Source organism: Ahaetulla prasina, chromosome 2 (genome assembly GCF_028640845.1).
Source record: "Ahaetulla prasina isolate Xishuangbanna chromosome 2, ASM2864084v1, whole genome shotgun sequence".
Lineage (NCBI taxonomy): Eukaryota > Metazoa > Chordata > Lepidosauria > Squamata > Colubridae > Ahaetulla > Ahaetulla prasina.
Window position 1 is genome coordinate 43,063,229 of NC_080540.1, and position 16,444 is coordinate 43,079,672.

Genomic DNA, 16,444 nt, shown 5'->3' on the forward strand with positions numbered 1-16,444 from the left:
TTTTATGTACACTGAAAGTGTATGCACCAAGACAAATTCCTTGTGTGTCCAATCACACTTGGCCAATAAAAAAATCTATTCTATTCTATTCTATATTAAGAATTCAGAATGAAAGAATTAAAAACTTTTCTGTAGAATTATATAGCCAATATGCAACCTAGAATGGTGGGATTGTTTTTTGTGTGTGACTTTTTTTTTATTTTATTATTTATTTACATTTATATCCCGCCCTTCTCCGAAGACTCAGGGCGGCTTACAGTGTGTAAGGCAATAGTCTCATTCTATTTGTATATTTACAAAGTCAACTTATTGCCCCCCCAAAAATCTGGGTCCTCATTTTACCTACCTTATAAAGGATGGAAGGCTGAGTCAACCTTTGGCCTGGTAGGATTTGAGCCTGCAGTAATTGCAGGCAGCTGTGTTTTAATAACAGGCTATCTTACAGCCTGAGCCACCACGGCCCTTATTGTACCTGTATTCAAAGGGGTGGAATATATTTGGTGACCAAGGGTGCAATGAAAAGGGGAAATTTTGGAGAGAATGTTATTTTTCCATTTGGGAGCTAGAGAAGATTGTGTTAAGTAAGGTAAACCTATCTGGCACTCTTTATTGTTTAGTTTACTGTCAAAGAATGGGAAAATGTGCTGCCAATTTTCAGTGATTTGCCACAGAAAGTTGATGTATAAGACAACATGCCTGCCTAGCCAGGGTCTCTCCCCTGCTTTCTGCATTCATTACAGTGTCTCTTAAATAATTTCAGACACTGAAAAGAAGATGTTTAGGTCAGGAGTTAAAGATTGCTCCAAATATGCCACTTTGCTTCATGACCTTTCCTATTCTCAGGTAAATGTAATAGTTGAATAGGGACACCTGTGTGGGTAGCCATCTACAATACTGTTTGCAAGCTGCATGGATACCAGGATGTTTGTTTTATATTTCATAATGGGACTTCTTCCCTGTAAGTTGTAGTGGTAACTTACACTACAACTGGGCCTCTGGTGGCTCAGACTGCTAAAACAGTCTGTTATTAACAGCAGCTGCTTGCAGTTACTGCAGGTTCAAGCCCCACCAGGCCCAAGGTTGACTCAGCCTTCCATCCTTTATAAGGTAGGTAAAAGGAGGACCCAGATTGTTGGGGGCAATAAAAGTTGACTTTGTATATAATATACAAATGGATGAAGACTATTGCTTGACATAGTGTAAGCCGCCCTGAGTCTTCAGAGAAGGGCGGGATATAAATGCAAAAAAATAAAAATTAAAAAAAAATAAAGCTTATTACATTGTGAGCTGAGGCTATAAGGCTAAAGCTGCTTTTCTACTGACCTTTATTTACTTAGATGTCACAGAGCTCTTAGTTGTCCAGTCATGATGATCAGTAACCATTCTCATCTGTAGCATTTTTTTTACAACATAGGTGCATTCATCCTATTGGAAAATATATTTTTAAAATGTATATAATCTGGATAGAAATTATCAGTCATTATGTCAATAGTGTTTTACTGTAACTTAGGGGTTAAATTCCCAGTGTTATTTTTCTCCCCAAAGATAAAGCCAACTTTTTAAAGTTTGACATCTTTCTTTGATGTTTGATCATTTAAAAACATGGATATTTTAGCAACAGTTGAGCCATATCTTTATCTGACATTTTGTTTTTCATCCGTTACTACTGAATACGCTTCACTAAACTTAGATCAATATCTTAATTTGATGTGATACTCAGGAAAGGAACATAGTATATGTATGCCTGACTGATTCAATTATCAGCTTGGAAAGAATGGATCCAACTTCTCCAAAAAAGAACCTTAATGGACGTCACTCAAATTCTGACTTCTGCACTTTGGAGAAAGGAGTTGCTGTAGCCTCGTCATGAAGTCTCATCTGTTTTTGAACTTGTCTTAGAACAGAGAGATTAATCATTCCAGGGTAGAAGCTGCCCTATCCATAGAGAATTTGGGATACAGTAGTGTGGATGGGTGGCAGAGATGGTATTCAGCTGGTTCAGACCGGTTCACCAGAACTGGTAGCAGAAATTGAGGGTGGCCCCACCCCACCCCACCCCCCCCACCCCCCAGCCCCCCGTCCCGTCTCCATGCCATCCTATTTAGGCACATTATTGAGGCAGGGTGCATGCACAGAAGGCCAGGCACATGCACGGAAGGCAGTCGTGTGTGTGAACCAGGGGGTGGGATGCGTGCACATGGCAAACTGGTAGTAACATAATGTGAAACCCACCACTGATGGATTGGCCCACCCATTCATACCCATCCATCTTCACCACCCATTGCAATTCCAAGAACTTAAGAACGATGGATCTTTGCCTAAAACAGTGATGGCGAACTTTTTAGACTCTGTGTTTCAAAAATTCAGAAAATGCCTAACTTGACTTGGCTGGCGAGTCATACCTCCCTGCTCCAGAACAAAAGAGAAACAATCTCTCTCTCCCCACCACCCAACCCCATTTAGGCTAAATAGAATAGAATAGAATAGAATAGAATAGAATAGAATAGAATAGAATAGAATAGAATAGAATTTTATTGACCAAGTGTGATTGGACACACAAGGAATTTGTCTTGGTGCATATGCGCTCAGTGTACATAAAAGAAAAGATACGTTCATCAAGATACAACATTTACAACACAAATGATGGTCAATATATCAATATAAATCATAAGGATTGCCAGCAACAAAGTTACAGTCATACAGTCATAAGTGGAAAGAGATTGGTGATGGGAACGATGAGAAGATTAATAGTAGTGCAGATTTAGTAAATAGTTTGACAGTGTTGAGGGAATTATTTGTTTAGCAGAGTGATGGCCTTCGGGAAAAAACTGTTCTTGTGTCTAGTTGTTCTGGTGTGCAGTGCTCTATAGCGTCGTGTTTTTTTATTTATTTATTTATTTGCATTTATATCCCGCCCTTCTCCGAAGACTCAGGGCAGCTTACACTATGTCAAGCAATAGTCTTCATCCATTTGTATATTATATACAAAGTCAACTTATTGCCCCCAACAATCTGGGTCCTCATTTTACCTACCTTATAAGGGATGGAAGGCTGAGTCAACCTTGGGCCTGGTGGGGCTTGAACCTGCAGTAATTGCAAGCAGCTGCTGTTAATAACAGACTGTCTTACCAGTCTGAACCACAGAGGTTTTGAGGGTAGGAGTTGAAACAGTTTATGTCCTGGATATGAGGGATCTGTAAATATTTTCACAGCCCTTTTCTTGATTCGTGCAGTATACAGGTCCTCAATGGAAGGCAGGTTGGTAGCAATTATTTTTTCTGCAGTTCTAATTATCTTTCTTGTTGGGTTGCAGAACCAAACCAGACAGTTATAGAGGTGCAAATGACAGACTCAATAATTCCTCTGTAGAACTGAATCAGCAGCTCCTTGGGCAGTTTGAGCTTACTGAGTTGGCGCAGAAAGAACAGTCTTTGTTGTCCTTTTTTGATGATGTTTTTGATGTTAGCTGTCCATTTTAGATCTTGCGATATGATAGAACCTAGAAATTTAAACAGAAGCATTCTGAAGCTGGATCTGAAATAGAGACCCAGGCCTTGACTTCAACCCTAGAACCATTGCTTCCTCTCAAAAAGACCAGCTTGCACTGTTCCCCAAGGAGTGCAAGCCTTGGCAATGAGCATGATTGCCCCTTGTGCCAATGTTCCCTAGGATTTGCCATGCACAACTTACCTTGTTCTCTTTCTGCTGACCCATTTGAGGCTACTCCAAGGTGTATGAGACCCATGTTCATGAGCTTTGGAGAAAGCTCTTCTGCAGCTTCTGGAAACAAATGTCAAAGCACACCTTGTTCTTACACTCTTTTCTGAGACTTTAGAGGCCACACAAGCACATCCCATTCTCACACAGCCTCCGCAGCCTCCAAAAATCAGGTAAGAATCCTTTTGAGAATAGTTGTTGTCAGATGTTGTTGAACAGTGCCACCCCCAAAAATATAATGTATTAGGTAACATGTCACAGGTTTTGTCGTGTCCCACTCCTCCGCTGACAGCTGGGTCAGGGAAATCCGAATCAGGCTTGCCTCTGCAGCTCTGCCCAAAGTCCTAGCAAAGTCCTCAGAGCAGGCAGGAGACCAGTAAGTGACTTCAGCAAGATAAGTTCGACTTTTGCCTGACTCAGAGACTGCCAGAAAGTAGATCCTTTATATAGGCCATGGGGTGTGGCTCCATGACTCAGCACTCATTAAGGCCTGCCCCTCCCTTCCCTCTGTTGCCTCCGCCTATCCAATCTTCTGATGCGAGGGTCACACCAATCAACTGTTGGTAATAAACCCTCCTCAGGCTCACATGCTGTGGAGGAGGGGGAGGGGTCTAGCTGCTCCGTTTGCCTGGGCATGGAGTCAGGGCTGGGGCAGGGAGATTCTCCTTCTTCTGCAGTTTGTGTGGGCATGGAGCCAGGACTGGGACCGGGAGGCATACATTCCTCAGTGTTCGGGAGCAGGTAAGAAGGCCCCGGCTGCTCTGAGGGCGGGCAAGACACAACAGGTTTGCTCTCATGGACCTAAAGTCTTGAATTGCAGTGGGTGAAGGGGAATGGGTGCGAATGGATGAGGTTTTGCCCCAGAGTCAACCTTTTCTCTCTGCTTTTGTAATGTATTTTGAACTTCGAGAGGGAATTTTGGGCGGGAAAATTGCACGTTGCTGATTGGTTGAAGCCTCAGCCAAAAGAGTATTTAAAGAGGGGTTTTTGCCGGTTGGCTTTTGCTGGGTCACAATAAACTAAAGAGCGGTTGCTACTCGTTGGTCTCCTGCCTCTTCATTGCCCGAACTTAACATTGGCGACGAGGATGGGATGTTGGGGCAGTGAGATCAAAAGGAAGAGCTGAAGGAACCAGGAATTCCTTAACCCAGCCAGTTTGCGAAGGCGGAAAATAGCGATGTCCAGCTACACGCTGCCAGCGCCATTCGACCCAGCCAGGGAAAAATGGGGGTCGTACATGGCTCGTTTCGAGTGTTTCCTCGAAGCGAACGAACTACAGGGAGTCTCGGACAATTGGAAGCGAGCATACTTCCTGAGCCACTGCGGTCCAGAGGTCTTCGATACGGCGGAGTCACTCTCAGAACCAACGCTGGTACAATCGGTACCGTGGCAGACACTACAAACAACACTTCGAGCGCACTACGCACCGGTACCCTCAAAGTTCATCCAACGGTTCGAACTGAGGCAACGGGTACAGCGAGAAGGCGAATCCATAAGTGTGTACATGGCAGCATTGAGGAAAGCCGCAAACCACTGCGAGTACAGAGATTTGGAGGACTCCTTACTCGAACAGCTCATTTGCGGGGTCAGAGACATCAGACTACAAAGGCGGCTGCTGTCTAAAAGCAACCTGACTCTAGCGATAGCCCTGGACGAAGCCAGAGCTCATGAAATGTCCACCAAGGCGGCGGAGACCTTGCAAAAGCCAAACGCGCAAGGTGCCGGGACAAAGACTACACCGGTCCATAGTGAGGAAGTCCATGCCGAATCGGACGGTGAGGAAGAGGAAGAAGTGTTCCACACCGGGAGGCTGGAGAGAGGTGACTGGGACGAATGTGTGAGCTGTGGGGGGCAACACCAACGGCAAAACTGCAGATTCAAGGATGCGGTTTGTCGGCGGTGTGAAAAAAAAGGACACATAGCTCGGGCATGCCGAGCCCCCCAACCTTCCCGCCAAAAATTCAAACCGACCAATCAGAGCGCGGGAGCAGCGAAGCGGCCAGGGATTGGTCCATTTAAAAAGGGCGCGAAGTTAAACCAGACCACTGTGAGAGTGGGCCACGCATCGACACGACTAGAGAAGAAGATATTTACCCAAGTCTACGTTGAAGGGGTGCCGTGTCCCATGGAAGTAGACACTGGGTCGTCAATCACAATTATGTCCTGGGACACCATCGTGAGAGACTTGCCAGCGATCGCTAAACGTCAGCTACAAACCCAGAAGCTGAGGGTGCAGGACTACCAGGGGAATCGGATCCCTGTTCGAGGAGCTACAGCCGTCCAAGTCAAATACGGACAATTCACAAAGACCCTGCCGATCACCATAGTAAATGGAACTCTACCGAGTTTGCTAGGGTTGGACTGGTTCCGAGCTTTGGGTATGGGAGTGACCGGGGTCCACAGGAGCGACGTCATCCTCAGAGACGAACTACTGAATGAGTTTTAGGGCGAAAGGGACCCTCCTAGCCTTTAACCGGATAGGGGCAACTTGGATTGCCTGGGCAAGTACGTGGGGACCCCTATTTCTTTCAACCTTGACCCCCAAGTTGCCCCTATCCGGTTAAAGGCTAGGAGGGTCCCTTTCGCCCTAAAACCTAAAATTGACCGGGAATTGGACAAGTTAGTAAGCCAGGGAATATTAGTCCCCGTCGACCATGCAAAATGGGAGACACCCATAGTAACCCCAGTCAAACCGGACGGTTCGGTCCGAATTTGCGCTGACTATAAAGCAACGCTTAACAAAGCATTGCAGAAAAGTGCATACCCCGTTCCAGTGGTGCAACATCTGTTACACTCTTTAGGGCAAGGGCAGGTCTTCGCCAAACTAGATTTGGCCCAAGCCTACCAGCAGCTACCTGTAGATAGCAGCACAGCTGAGGCGCAGACAATCGTCACGCACCGTGGGGCTTTCAAATGTACGCGACTCCAGTTCGGAGTTAGCGTGGCCCCGGGGCTCTTCCAGAACCTAATGGAGTGATTATTACAGGGCCTACCAGGAGTGGTACCATACTTCGACGATGTATTGGTATCAGCTGAAAACTTAGAGGAACTCGGGGTAAAACTAAGAAAGGTGTTGGGCATTTTTAGGTCAGCGGGGCTTAAGGTTAAGCTAAACAAATGCCATATTGGGGTGAAATCCATAGAATTCCTAGGATACAGGATAGACAGGGAAGGGATCCACCCCACGGAGAGCAAGGTACGGGCCATTAGAAAGGCCCCAGCCCCCAAAAACAAAACAGAATTACAGGCATTCTTGGGGCTTGTTAATTTCTATGCGGTATTCTTGAAGAATAAAGCAATAGTAGTTGAGCCGCTACATAAGTTGCTAGCAAAGAAAGCTGTGTGGTCATGGGGAAAAGAAGAGGCTAGGGCATTTGAAGGGGTAAAAAACCTTTTGTCCAGCGATAGCCTCCTCATCCAGTACAATGGCACGTTGCCGCTAGTACTAGTTTGCGACGCTTCACCATATGGGGTGGGGGCAGTGCTTAGCCACAGATTACCGAATGGAACAGAAGCCCCTATAGCGTATTATTCCCGGACTATGTCCTCTGCGGAAAGGAACTACAGCCAGTTAGATAGGGAAGCATTGGCCATAGTCTCCGGGGTTAAGAAATTTCACGAATACTTATTCGGACGAAATTTCGAGATAGTCATGGATCACAGACCCCTTCTAGGGCTTTTAGCGGGTGACCGCCCTACGCCCGTGGCACTTTCCCCCAGGCTGACCCAATGGACTATTTTCCTAGCAGCATACTCCTATAAGTTGCTCTACCGCCCAGGAAAAGACTTAGGGCATGCGGACGCTCTGAGCAGATGCCCTCTACCAGAGGCAATTGAGGACCCCACCCCGGGGACACCCGTCTTACTAATCGACTCTTTGGACTCTGGCCCAGTCACATCCAAGCAGGTGGCTAGGGCATCGTATAGGGACATTACAATTCGGACTGTGATCGGTTGGGTGCAAAGGGGTTGGCCCGCTGTGCCGGGCGAGCGTTTCAAAGACTTTGCGAAAAAACAATCAGAACTGTCTGTTCAAGGGGGGTGTCTGTTATGGGGGGATAGGGTAGTTATTCCAGAAAAATTACGCGAAAATGTGTTGGAACTGTTGCATGAGGGCCACCCAGGGATTGTGCGGATGAAGAGTTTAGCGAGGAGTTATGTATGGTGGCCCTTAATGGATAAGGACATTAGCGACAGGGTAGGGAAATGCCAATCCTGCCAAGAATCGAGGCCGCTACCCCCTACAGCCCCAGTTAGAGAGTGGGAGAAACCCCAGGGGCCATGGTCCAGAATTCACATAGATTTTGCGGGGCCGTTCCATGGGCAGACCTTTTTAATTGTGGTAGATGCCTACTCAAAATGGTTGGAAATAATCCTCATGAAAAGCACAACGGCCGAAGCAGTAATCACAGTCCTAAGGCATCTATTCGTAACACATGGCCTGCCCGACACCCTAGTCTCTGACAACGGCCCACAATTCACGGCAAAGCAGTTTGAGGGGTATCTAGCTGGAGAGAGTATCAGACATGTCCTCTCGGCGCCTTTCCACCCGGCGACGAATGGACTTGCAGAACGTTTCGTTCGGAGCACCAAGGAAGTGCTATCTAGGATAAGTCCAGGCGACTGGCAAACGAAAATAGACACTTTCCTGGCCGTCCAACATAGGACCCCTTGTGTAACAACTGGCCGCAGCCCAGCAGAACTTTTAATGGGCAGGAAACTTAGGTGCCCGCTAGACTGACTAAACCCAACTTATACCCCAGACGGGTACAAGGGTAGTCTAGGAAAAACCAGGGAAATGACAGTGGGTGACCTAGTTTGGGCACACAACTATAGCGAGGGCCCAACATGGTTAAAAGGGGAAATTTTGGGCATAACCGGACCCAAATCATACGTAGTAGACATGGAGGGCGGCCGGGTATGGAAACGCCACATAGACCAGCTAAGAAAACGTATACCAACCAGATTAGAAACCAAACAACCAGGCCCTGACTACCAATTGTTTGAATCTGCAGCTGAGTCAAACCCGAGGCGAGCGGAGGACTTATCTGATTCCGATGAAGTCCAGCGACGCCAACCGGTTCCTCCTGAAGGCAACAGGAACGATTCAGCCAATAATCCAGGGCCGGATGGCCTAGAGGAGGAGCGGGGAGGAACAAACAGTCCCTCCGACCAGCTCGACTCTCTCCCAGAAAATGAACTGCGCAGGTCAGAAAGAGTTAGGAGACGCCCTGTCTACCTGCGTGACTACGTAGAGAGATAGCATGTAAATATTATGTAAATAGAGGTACAAAGCGTTCTGGGAGGGAAGGAGTGTAATGTATTTTGAACTTCGAGAGGGAATTTTGGGTGGGAAAATTGCACGTTGCTGATTGGTTGAAGCCTCAGCCAAAAGAGTATTTAAAGAGGGGTTTTTGCCGGTTGGCTTTTGCTAGGTCACAATAAACTAAAGAGCTGTTGCTACTCGTTGGTCTCCTGCCTCTTCATTGCCCGAACTTAACAGCTTTCCTCCAATTACTTTCCTTAAACATCTTTTCGTTCTTCCTGCATTGTTTCCTTCTAAGCTGTTTATTGATTGCAATGATCTCTTTTTTTCTTTCTTTAAAAAAAAAAGCCAAAATACATCAAGTAAAACAGTCCAAACAAAACATCAACACTTAGAAGCAAATAAACAAGCTCAGCAAGATTGAGCAGCCCAGAGAAACCTCACCCTCCAATTAAAATCATTTCATAAACATGACCTCCAGAGAGTCTCGTGAGGGTGGGGTGGAGGGAAAAATCGGGTAAATGAAAAAAATATGCAATGTTTGCTTATTTTTTGACCTATCTTTAAAAATCTAATCCTTTACCAGCTGAAGTGGGATTTCTGAACCAAAAGGTTTCGTTTTGTTGTCCTAAACAATGGCCCTAAGAGGTAGGTTGGGGCAGATCATGATGTGCAAAATCACCCAGCGAGCTCGCTGAAGCAGCTGCATCTCCACAGGCTGTCCGCAGAAGCTGTCTCCAGTTCATAATTTCAAAATTCCAACCGCAATGCCCATCAAACTGGAAGCTAAGCAAAACAGCCACATTCCATATTTAGAGTTGATTTGTTTGGGGAGAGAAGGCAGGGGGGAGGGGAAGTTTCCCTTCGAGGGCTTCCCGTGACAAGCCTATAATGAAATTTATCTCTTTATTAAGTCTCCCCCATTAATTTATTAGCTCCTATTTGTTTGCTGCTAATGCACCGCTTAATCAAATTCGTCAGTGAGGGAAAATGCAAGTTTACCTTTTGTCTCTTTCAATTACCATTTGCTAATTTAAAGATTTGTCTTAACTAAGTTAGCATGCTTCTCCTTTGCCCAACTGCTGCAATTATTTCGAGGTTTTTGTAATGCCAACTGATATGATAAACAATATTTATGCTGTGCTGTAAAACAGTTTATAACTTTCTTTTAATTGCCGCTTCAGTCTTTAAAACCAGAGCTCAGCACTTCAATAATAAGCGTATTAATTTGTTGTGCGTTTAAGTTCTTACAAAGAGAGACAAGCATTAATTTTGTTTAGTTAAAACAAGCTTTGCTTTTGAACAGCAGGTGGTAATTGAAAGAAAACAAGGCCTCATTAGAGTAGCGTCTGGTGGCTCATGATACAAACATAGCACACTACAAAACCCAAACATAAGAGCCCTGAAATAAAGTGGTCATCATCTAATTAACAGAACATGTTTTAATTACCGGGTAAACTATGCAGCTCAGTGTGTCAATTTAACTGATGTACTAAAGTGCCAGTTTACAATATCAGAAACAGACAAATAATTGGAATCTAATTACATCCAGGTCTATTGCACACCAGTGCCTCAAGCCCATCTTAATAAACAAGTTTTTACATCAAACCATGAATAGCAAATACAGCCGTGCTGTTAATTGCTACATTGTGATATTGGGACTTTGCCAGCTTTGACTATTAAAATAAGCTCTTGTGCGGATTTCAGTTGCTCTGCTACGCTTTAATTAGAATCAAATGAGAGGCAGAGATCGGGCTGCATTACTGCAATTCAATATATGTAAATAAGATAACTGGCTAATCTTTTTATTTTATTTCTGAGCCTCTGTGCAATAGGAGGTTTAGTTATGGTAATAGGTTATTGCTTTGCAAATGAAGAGGGACTTACACTGCGAAATAAATCAAGAAACACAGGAACATTTGAGGAGGGTGAAAGAAGCCATGCCAACCAAATGACAGGCTAAAAAATAAAAATTTCAAAATATAAAATAATATTGATGAACATTTTTGCTATTTCCATCATGTGAGAACTCTAAGTCAACCCCTAGTCAGAAATTGTTTGAAAATTCAAAACAGATCAAAACAGAAACATTTCCATTGTTTGTTAGCTTGTTAGGATCAACACAAGATGCATTGAACATCATTTGCAGTGGTGAATTATCTTTAAGGAGAGAAAGTGGCAATAGAGAGAATGACAGTGTAGCAGGAATTTCTGCTATTCTCTCACACTGTTATGAGGAGAATGGAACAAGCATGGAGCAGCACATTGGCTTCATGGTCTACCTGTAATTAGTTTAGAAGCTGAGTGCTAGACTCATAGCTGTTATGAGTCTAATACTCTAACTCATAACAAATTGTTATGGGTAGGGACTGATGCTATGAGTCTAGTACTCTAACTATAGGTAGTTCATGAAGCCAATATGCTGCTCCATACTTGTTCCATTCTCAACCACATTCAGAACCACTTCCTCTGAACAGGAAGATTAATAGCTGTTGATATACTCATTCTCATTTCTCTACACCTATTTTTAGGGAAAGGTTTATCACAATACAAGTTCCATCCTTTCAAAACTGCATTGCCACATTGCAGGAAAGTATGTGGTACAAAGCTTGTGTTTTGTGTTTTGGTCTTACAATGCCTATATTATTGTCCCTTTATTCCTCTGTGAATGTCTCTAGTTATATTGTCTACTGAACTATCTCAGCGGAACTTTCGCATTGTTTATTAAATAACACATATTTTACTGTACATAGCCCAGAGTTCCTTTGTGAGGGAGAAGTGCAGTTCTTAAATAGGGTTAAAATATGATCCTGTTCATTTCATCATTTTTCTCATCAAATTAAAGTTTAACCGGTGGTAACATTTACAGTCAGAAAACAGCAAAAACATTAGGGCAAAACTACATGTTATATTAATTACCGTAGATATCCCACAGCTGACTTCTCCCTTCCAGAATTGAAATAATTGCAGATGAGAGTAGAGACTTTCTGTCATACTTTAGAACCATAAAATCATGGCGTCACATGAAATGGAAAAAGCCATTTAGATTGTCAATTCTAGTTCTCCAATCAGTGAGAGAATCTGAATTAAGCATCCCAGACACATAAACTATCTAGGCCTGATTTTAACACTCCAATAAAGGTAAATCATTACCCCTTTCAGTAACTGATTCCACTGTGAAACTGTCCTTACCTTTTTTTAACCTTCAAGCACAACCTGATTTCCTACTGTAATTTAAATATATTATTCTGTGTCTCACTCTGCAATAAAAGGGAATAGGTCCTGACCTTCTTTTATGTTATGTCCTTTCAGGTATTGCAAAATGCTATCACAATTCTCTTAACTTTTTTCAAGACTAAACATAGCCACTTCTTCAATCTTTCTTAGTATGATCATCTTCTGATCTAGTCAGAAGATTGGACCTGCTGCAATTTCTCTGAATCCTTCTGAAAGTATTGGACACGTTATACTAACCAAAACAGTACATTTATAATTTATTTTTATTTATTATATTTAATAGAGCTGTTCAAGTTCAGATTTATGCCCACTCCAGCATAGTATGGAATGATTACTTAAAAACTGCACTTGCTTAGGACTTCCTGTTGCTCCGCTGGTCGTTGTGGACGATCTTTTTAGATCGCCAGCCCTGGATCGCGTAGAGCCGCTAAGACAGCAAAAATCAGCTGTCTTGCGGCTTGGAAACCTTTCCCTCGGGTGAAGAGGGAAAGGTGAGTGATCAGGTGGAGGTAGAGCTCCCCCCCAAAGCTCCAGGAATGATCCTGGAGGCTTGAAGGGAAGAGCTCCCTTGGTAGCCCAAAGAGCTCCGGATCCAGGACGCCTCTGTCTTTTTTTGGCAGAGCAAAATGCCACATCCACATCTGTGTTCAATAATGAGTTTAAATGGATTTTTGACTTAACCAGACAGAGCAATGTCAGGAGGCAAGGTAGATGTAAGTATCATACATCAACCCCCTGTGTGGATTTTTTTCGAGAAGAAAGGAAATGGCATCTGAGTATAAAGGGTGTGAAAGTGAAAGACAAAGAGGTGCTTATTAACATTGTTATCGTTTGTAACTTTGCTTAAACTTGCTGGATTATACCTTTATATGAAGAAACTATAAAGTGAAAGCTGGAAGGATTATACAACTGACCTAATTTATCTTAAATACTGTGTTTATGGAAAGACTTTGACTTTGTTTCAAATTATAAAATTAAAGTAAGATGGCTTCTGTACAAATACAGCCTGCTGTTTTCAAGGAAGTTGGAGCGCCGTTAGTTCAACTATATGAATTACAAGAGGAGCTGAAGGAATTTCTGAAGGTTCAAATTTCTGTTCGGGATAAAAAAATTAAGGAAATTGAGGAGAAAATATTGAAAATTAAAGACTTTGTTGCAGCTGAGGATGAAGAGATACGAGAAGAAATGCTGGCAGCATTTAAGTCTTTGGTTGAATACACAAAACAATTGGGTGGAAAAGTGGAAGAGATGGATCAAGTTAATTCAAACTTAAAAAGCAAAATAGAGGAGTTTCAGACCAAGGCAGAGAATATAAAGCAGTTGGATGATAGAGTTGAAGAAATTAATCAAGTTAATTTGGACTTAAAAAATAAAATAGAGGTGTTCCAGATTAAGGCGGAGAGAGCAGAAGAAGAGTGGGTTCTATTGCAATACAGAGTTATGGAATTTGCATTGAGAGTAAGAGGTTTGAAAGAAAATAAATGAGAGGACTTGAAAAAAGATTTTTGCAGAGGCTTTTGCACAGCTGATTGGACAGAAACCAATGGACTTTGAAATCCAAATTGAAAAAAATTACCGTGTTAATTCATAGGTTGCAAAGCAGAGACATTTGCCAAGAGATGTAGTAATTTATTTTACATCTAGGAAGATTAGGAATGAAATTTCAAAAGTTTCTTATAAAAATAAAATTCAAATATTGGGACAAGAGGTATTGGTACTGAAAGAAATTCCCCCTAAAATGTTAAGAAATAGAAAAGAATATGCCTTTTTGGTGGATCAGCTTAGAAATCTCCAGATACAGTATAGATGGAATGTACCAGCTGGATTAACAGTAAACTATAAGGGAGGGAGATATTGTCTTAATATAGTTTTTAAAGCGAGAGATTTTTATACTAAAGTATTAAAGGTTGGAAGTTTGCCATTGTTAGAAGTTAAGATGAAAGGAGAGGTGGGAATGCTTAAAAAGGGGGGAAAGGAAGCAAAGCAAATACAATCTAAAATTGGGGCTGTAAATTTGGGAGAAGAAACACAGAAAGCCGTAGGGAAGGATCAAAGTATGATTGTAACTACTAAATGTAAACAGCAGTAAAGAAGTAATATTTTCAAATGAAAAGACTTTCCTTTCATGGGATAGGGTAAATTATAAGCGATATTTCTGAATAGAAAAAGTAGAAAGAAGTTATGGATTGTATGATAAATGGGGTGTAAATTGTTTAGAAAGTTATGGTATGGGGAAGAATATGAGGTAAATGTTTAATTCATATAAGGAAAGATGATGTTTATTATTAAGTATGATGGAGATATAAATATGATGGATTATAAGGTATACTGAGGAATAATTTTTGATATTACAACATTGAAAGATGGGATATTGTTTATTACAGAAGATTGGACTTTAAATTTAATGGACTTGGATAAGAAGGTAGAATTATCACATATTTGAAAGATTATTTTTGAAAGATATATATAATGGCGATTGAAATAACAAAATACTAAATAGCTTTTAAATGAATAGAAGGTAATTGTATTAGTATTAATATTTTCCTTTTTTTTCTTTTTTTATGGAAAAGGGGAGTTGAGGTTCAAGAAGAGGGATGGGAGTTTATGTTAATTAGCATATTTTAGTTTATGATTGTTAGATACGATACCCTGTATTTGCTCTGGGAAGTCGGGGGGGGGGAGAGGGGATGGGGGAAGGAGGGAAGAGGGAGGGGAAGGGTTAGGGTTGGGGGGGATGTATGGGGAAAAAATCTTGTAAAACCCTTTCAATTAAAAAAAAACTGCGCTTGCTTTTTTTTTTTTTTTGCAGCCTCTTACTCCGGGCTCATATTCAGTTTGTAAACTTACTACTTTTCAAACTTTTTGTTTCCACAAGTGTTGTTATGAAGCCAGGTGAGCTCAACCTAGGTCTATGTATTTGATTTTTGTTTCCTAAGCAAAGGACTTGGCACTTTTCTGTTGCTAAATTTAATTGCCTTATTTTCAGCCCAACAAGATCATTTATTTCTATTTTCCAAGGTATTAGCCATTCTGTTCAATTTTGTGTCATCTGCAAAGCTGATCAGCATTCAGTCCATCTCTTCATCTAAATGAGTGATCGAAATATAGAAGAGTAGAGGACCAAGGACTGATCCTTGTAGAACCCCACTCTAGACCGCTTTCTACTTTAAGGAAGAAATACTGATGAGCACTCTTTGAGTATGATTTTTGAGACAGCTAATTGTCATGCCATTCAGCCCACACTCAACTAGCTTGCTAATCAGCATGTCATGAGGTATGCTGTCAAATGCTTTGCTGACCAGCAGATGTCTACAGCAGTCTCATAGTCTGTTAAATATGTTACCCTATCAAAAATGACATAAGTTTAGTCTGGCATGATTTATTCTTCATAAATCCATACTAACTTCTGGAAATTATCAGTTTGTTTGCAAGGTGCTTGCAAATCACTCTATTATTTTTTATTATTTTTTTAATAAAAAGTTTTATTTTTACAATCATATCAAATAATTCATCCAATGTACAGTCATATACAATTAGTCGGGCTTGCCCAGTCACCACCACCCTTTTTAACACTCTTCCCTCTTCTACCTTCTTCTACTTTCCAGACCTTCCTCTCCTTCTCTTATCTACATCCGCTCCTCCCTCCACCCTACACCTTCCTTCTCCCTCTTCTACCCATCTTCCTTCCTCTTCTCCTCTTTCCTACCTCCTACTCTCTCTTTTCTCCCTCCTCACCATTCTAAAATGGTAATAGGCAGACCCGACCCTACATTAATTATATTTATACATCTTCAATAATCCCTGTACATTAACCATCACTCCATCTCTACCAAACCCCCAATTCCCTCCTCCTTACCCCCACCCCCACCCGACTTCCCAGAACAAAATGCAGGGTATCAAAACTAACAATCATAATCTAAAATAATTCCTAAATTATAATCTCTAGTCACACCACACTTAGTCACACTCTCAATTCCCCTCTCCTTCAAAAATATATCTAATACAAAATATTTCCTAAATTTACTCATATGCTATTCGATATTTTTTTATCTGATACTTATTTTGAATATAATCAATCCACATTTTCCATTCTAAAATATATTTTTCTAGTGTATAGTCTTTCAAGTAAGCGGAGATTTTTGCCATCTCTGCCAGATTTGATACTTTGAGTGTCCATTCTTCAATTGTAGGTAATTCTTCTTTCTTCCAATACTGAGCAATCAA